The sequence below is a fragment of the Hylobates moloch genome, unplaced genomic scaffold (assembly GCF_009828535.3).
Source record: "Hylobates moloch isolate HMO894 unplaced genomic scaffold, HMol_V3 SCAFFOLD_1, whole genome shotgun sequence".
Lineage (NCBI taxonomy): Eukaryota > Metazoa > Chordata > Mammalia > Primates > Hylobatidae > Hylobates > Hylobates moloch.
Genome location: NW_026652276.1, coordinates 92,422,972 through 92,428,971, shown reverse-complemented (window position 1 = coordinate 92,428,971; position 6,000 = coordinate 92,422,972).

Genomic DNA, 6,000 nt, shown 5'->3' with positions numbered 1-6,000 from the left:
TCTTAAGGTTTATACAGATTCTGTCTGGTCTCAAAGGAGCATTGCTCAGTTCTACTCTGGGCACACGTGGTATTCTGCTTTCTTGGGTTTATACCCTTCAAGATATTTTTAGATGTCACTGGCAAATTTGATTCCTGATATTTTTCTTTTTCAGTTCCTTTTCTATACAAAGTCTGTTCCCCAACTAGTTATTCACATATTCATGGTCTATAAAGAGAACTGCTTGATATGGTTTAGATCTGTGTCCCCACCCAAATTTCATGTAGAATTGTGATTCCTAATGTTGGAGCTGGAGCCTGGTGGGAGGCGATTGGATCATTGGGCAGTTTTCTCATGAATGGTTTAGCAGCATCCCGTTGGTGCTGTTCTTGTGATAGAATTCTCATGAGATCTGGTTGTTTAAAAGTGAGTGGCACTTCCCTCCCTCTCTCTTCTTCCTGCTCCAGCCATGTGAAGTGCTCACTCTCCCTCTGCCTTCCACCATAATTGGAAGTTTCCTGAGACCTCCACAGAAGCAGAAGCCATTGTGCTTCCTATATAGCCTGCAGAACTGTGAGCCAATTATATACCTCTTTACTTTATAAATTACCCAGTCTCGGGTATTTCTTCATAGCAATGCAAGAACAGACTAATACACTGCTCTATTTCAACATGGTATTATTTACACTCAATGTTCCATTTGTGAGAACAGAAAAATATTCCTGGTTATTTTCTCCAACTATTCCACCAGCAGAGGCTTCACATGTTCTCCTACAAAAGCCTCTCTTAGTGTCATTGTGAATAAGAGACCATATTTACCTACTATAATACCATGTCTTACACTTCAGGTGATTGATAAAAGTAAAGCCATTTCTCCTTTTATTTTATTGATTTACTTTATTGATTATTAGAAGAAGTATGCTTAATGACAAGAAGACTGATAATTCCTTGCACTTGAATATTTCCTGTGGCATGGAAAAAGCATGGATGTTACTATCTATCAGAAGACGTGGCTCCAGTTCTGGCCTTGCCACTTTCTGGCTGTAAGACATTGGATGTTAATTAGCCTCTCTGACTTGATGACTCATCTATTCAGAAAAACAAACATATAATCATCTATAACTCATAGGGCTGTGAATCAAAAAGATGGTGTTCTTTGAGGACAAGAACTGTCTTTTCATCTTGGTATCTCCAGCACCTAGTGCATTGCTAAAAAAAAAAAAAAAAAAAAGTAGGAACAACTCAATGAAATGAAATGGTAGTCTGAATCAATGAGAAAGTAAAAGGATGGATGACTGAACTAGTCAATGGACATGAAGACATTACTATATAGAGATAAAGAGAAGCTGTTTTATTTTATCAAAACAAACAGGACAAAGTTTAATATAGAAGATTGAAAGTCTTACAAGGAAGTTGAAAGCCACTGTGGCTTTAGGCACTTTTGTTTCCTAATTAACCCATAAAAGCTAGAGTTGAAACCAGTAGCAGGCTTGATTACAATTTTTCAAAATATTTCTTAAATTACTAATAATGTCAATCACCATTATAACAACAACAATAACATTAACAGAACACTTACATTGTGCTGTGCACTCTGCTGTTTAAGGTGCTTTATTTCATTTTATCTTCAAAAAGAACCCTAAGAGGTAGACACCAACATATTCCTTAGATATTAAAAAAAAAAAGTGACATAACTAAGGTCACACAGCCAGCACATGGCCAAGCCCCTGCTGAATGCTATTTCCTTATCATGACTTCAAACCCACACTGTAATAAAATCTTTGGTTTATTGGCCTCATTTGCTTGACAGACATTACAGGAGAGCATAGTCTATGTTCTATTCAATTTTAAGTCCTCAGAATGCAGATGGTGCCTGGCCCACTGTGTACTTGAATGTTGAATGAACTAATTGGTGGTTCGGCCCATACATAAACTTTGTTTTCAGGCATCCCAAAGGCCTCTGTTGAAGGAGTTCTGTGCTGCTTTATCTTCCCTTCTTGTCCCTCTATCCCATCCCAACACTTACTGCCCCCGCTGACCCTTTGGCCAACCAAACTTCTGGTTTTCTTGGCAAGGCCAGTTTTGGAAATCTCAAGTCCAATCTATGTTATTATTTTTTTTAAAAAACCACATATAATTTATTCCACTCTAAAATTAATATCTTCCTTTTATTATGCTTCATTTTTCTATTTCAAGGCAGTCTTATGTTGCAAACCACTTTTGGATCATGATTCGTAATGTGTCTGTGAGTTTGAGGTGTACGTGCTCACAGAAAGTGCTTTTTTTTTTCTTTTGCAACAACTCACAGACCAGATCTATTAAATTTGGATCAGAAAGAGCATCCTCTTACTAAAGGCCCAGACTATAAACTGGAGAAAGAATCACGACTGTTTTAGGGAACAGCTGCCCTCAGATTTCTGATCATCCATCTTTAATTTTTTTAATGACTAGATTGTAGATGACTTCAGTCTTGCCCATAGGAATGCTGTGTTCCATTAACTGTCTCCATACATCTCTACAGATCAAGCTTTTCTGGCTGCCCCTCTGACTTTGCTGCTCATTATGAAATTGTGCCCACTTGGCTTCTCATTGTTAAGTACTGTCTCCTGGCCCCTAATATGGGATCCTGTCATCCTCATTGCTATCGGGAAGCCCAGTTCTATAAGAGTATTTCCAAAGGCTAGTCGAGGCCAATAGAGAATAGCCATCACTGTGCATCTCAAAGATGAGGGTGCCTCTCTCCCCAACGCATTTCTTACTACTTTGGTATGTGGAATATTTGCCAGCTTCTCTCTTGAAACAGAGTTGGCTGCTGGAGCTTCCAGCCTTATCTGCTGTATCCTCTTCAGTGTGCCTTTTCTGAGCCTTTGAGAACTTTTTCCACTGTCAGTCATGGCAGCTCTGGCATTTCTACTTCACTAAGCTTGGGCCGTCCATCACTGTCTCCTAGCTTCCAAGAGCCATCCTATGTGAAAATTTCCCCAGTCTCCTGGTGACTTTGCCAGGGTATGTATTCCTGTATCATGAGGCAGTACTATCATATTGACAAAATGTTCCTTTTCTAACTTTTGTTCTTCTTCCCTTGATCAGTATCCGTATTCCCTTACATTACTCCCCTGGCTGGATTCTACAGTTTCTTTGTGGGATAGCCCCTTTCTCTCTTAGCAGACTCAGAACTTCCTCACTTGTATTAAGTTTTGACTTAACCACAGTTATTTTTATGTGACCAGAAAGAGAGGTGAGGGTACATCCTGAAGGGAGTTCATAGTGTCTTGCAAGTCAAGCCCCTCTGAATCATCTGCAAGCAAGGAGGAGGAGAAGCTAGCCTTTCACAGGGAGAAGTCAGCCACTTGTGTGGAACCAGAAGGTATAGAAAGATTTGGGAGTTCAAGATTCTTTAGTGTATTGACCCAGATTCCCCATCCCAATTTCAGAGTTTCATTCTTTTCCAATGAACACCCTAACCTTGGCTTGGCTGAATTGCTGAAGTTGAAAATTCAACTGTCTCGAATTCTGCTACTCTTGTAATGAAGTTAGGGGCCTGATCCTCACCTTTCTCTGCTCTCTGGTTGCAGATAAAGATCTCTTTGTTTGCTGCCAAGGAGACCATCTGGTTTTCACACTTCATCTTGAATTGTTGATTCATCATCCTCAGCCTGTCACTATCTTTCTCCAATGCATCACTTGGCCCCAGCAACAATTTTCTAATTCTATAATTCTTTTATAAGCACTTCCCCAAACCTGGTTTGCCAGCTATGAAAGCTGTAACAGTTGTACCACTACAGCATGCCAGGGCTATCAGTATCCCACTTACTAGGTGATGGGATGTATATTGCCAATCATCCAGTTCCAAAATGCCATTGAGTTTCTCCCTCCTAATGTCACTCCTGATACCCTATTGCATATCAGGTTTCTTGGAAAACAGATTTATATAGAGGTTTGCATTCAGGAAGTTCACTGGGGATCCCTCTCAGGGGCCACACCTGTGGGTGCATGAGTGAGGTAAGATTGAACAGAAAGAGGAGTCAAATTTGGAGCCATCACTTCATAAGTCTCGGGTGATCCCATAGTGAGCTGCGAAGCTGGGACAGTTTTTTATATTTGTCCCACCTTAAAGCAAGGGAATAAGAGCTTTATACCCTTCCCTCAACCAGCTGCTCCTGGGAAGTGTGCTTGAGTGTAGGCAAAACAGCTCTCTTCAGCTGAGAGCAGTTCTGAGAATGCATCCAGTACTCCCAGAGGTTAAGGGCAGGAGGGCTGGTCCTGAAGGTATCTGGGCAGCACACATTAGCCACTTGTAGATTCCTTTAGGTAGGTAATATGTCTCACTCATACTCATAAAGTCAGCTCCTAGCATGGTGCACCTGACATATAGCAGTATAAAATACATGTGGTTGACTCAATGAAGGTATGTGGGATGGTGAGGGAAAGAAACAGACAGTGAGATGGAGGTGAAATTTAGAAATCTAGACATATTGAGTTTAAGAAGTCATTTTGACTTTTTAGTATAGATGTTCAACAAACATATATATACAAATGAGCTTAAATCCAGAGGAAAGTTCATGGTTAAAGCAAGAGTTTGGGGGTCAGAATATAAATGTTATTAGAGCCCTTCTCCTTACTGATAGAACTGCAATTAAACAATAAAAGAATTTCTTAGTCTTGTTTGCAGATGGGTGTAGCTATGTGACAGAATTTTGCAAGTGTAAGTTATTGAGCGGAGATTCTTTCAATAATCCTAAGAAAGGTGACAGATTCAACTACTGTTTGTACTTTTCCTATGTTTCTGATGCCTGAGTATCTGTAGATTGGGCTGTTAGAGCTGCAGCAGTCCACAAAAGAAATGCCAACAGTCAGCAGCCCTCACCATCCCAGCTCAGGAAGGATGACCTCAGGATTCCATCATAAGAAAGAAAAATAAAAGCCTGTCCTGTGCACACCTCTCTTTTCAAATTGCCTATGTGCCAAATGCAATCTATAACTAATGAAGTTGGATGAGATGGCCTCAGGAAAGAATTTGGAGTGGGGAAAGCAGATGCTGTGAGAAACTCGGGAGGAAACTAATGTGTGAGGAGTGAGTAAAAGAAGAACAGACCAGGAAGAAAACTAAGAAATCAGCTGTGGATGCAAGAGGAGGCCCTGAAGAGAGTGATATCATTGGCCGGGCACGGTGGCTCACGCCTGTAATCCCAGCACTTTGGGAGGCCGAGACGGGCGGATCAGGAGGTCAGGAGATTGAGACCATCCTGGCTAACACGGTGAAACCCCCTCTCTACTAAAAATACAAAAAATTAGCCGGTCATGGTGGCGGGCGCCTGTAGTCCCAGCTACTCGGGAGGCTGAGGCAGGAGAATGGCGTGAACCCGGGAGGCGGAGCTTGCAGTGAGCCGAGATCAGCGCCACTGCACTCCAGCCTGGGAGACAGAGTGAGATTCTGTCTCAAAAAAAAAAAAAAGAAAAAAAAAAAAACAGAGTGATATCATTGAAGAGAAAAGCATGCTAAATATTTTGAAATATGGCAGAACAGACTAATACAAATTAAAAATGCATCTATTGGATTTGATATTTAGTAATCTATATAGCTTAGTGTGCCAAAAGAGAAGGTAATTGATGCATTCTTACTGGCATTGCTTAATACTGAACTTATCATGATGATTGATTTATTCAACAAATAATTATTGAGCACCAAGCAAGTACAAGGGACTATATATATGTACAATGAGAATCAAAAGAGACTGAATGCTTAGAGCCTTATAATTTGTAAAGATGCTTCTCATTCTAATAATGAGAGCATGAACATTTACAGCTTTGCATTTTTGAAATGGCTGCTTTAAAAATCCATCATGAAGTTCTTTAAACAATGACCACAATTCAGCCTATGTGACACAAATACTTATTCACAATCTTTCATACCTCATGGTAACCCAAATCTCTTCATCATATTACAAACGCTGAAAGCAGCCATGGGGTAGAACGTGTGGTTGTGTCTTAGGGAAAGAGCAATGAAATTGGGTCAAAAGG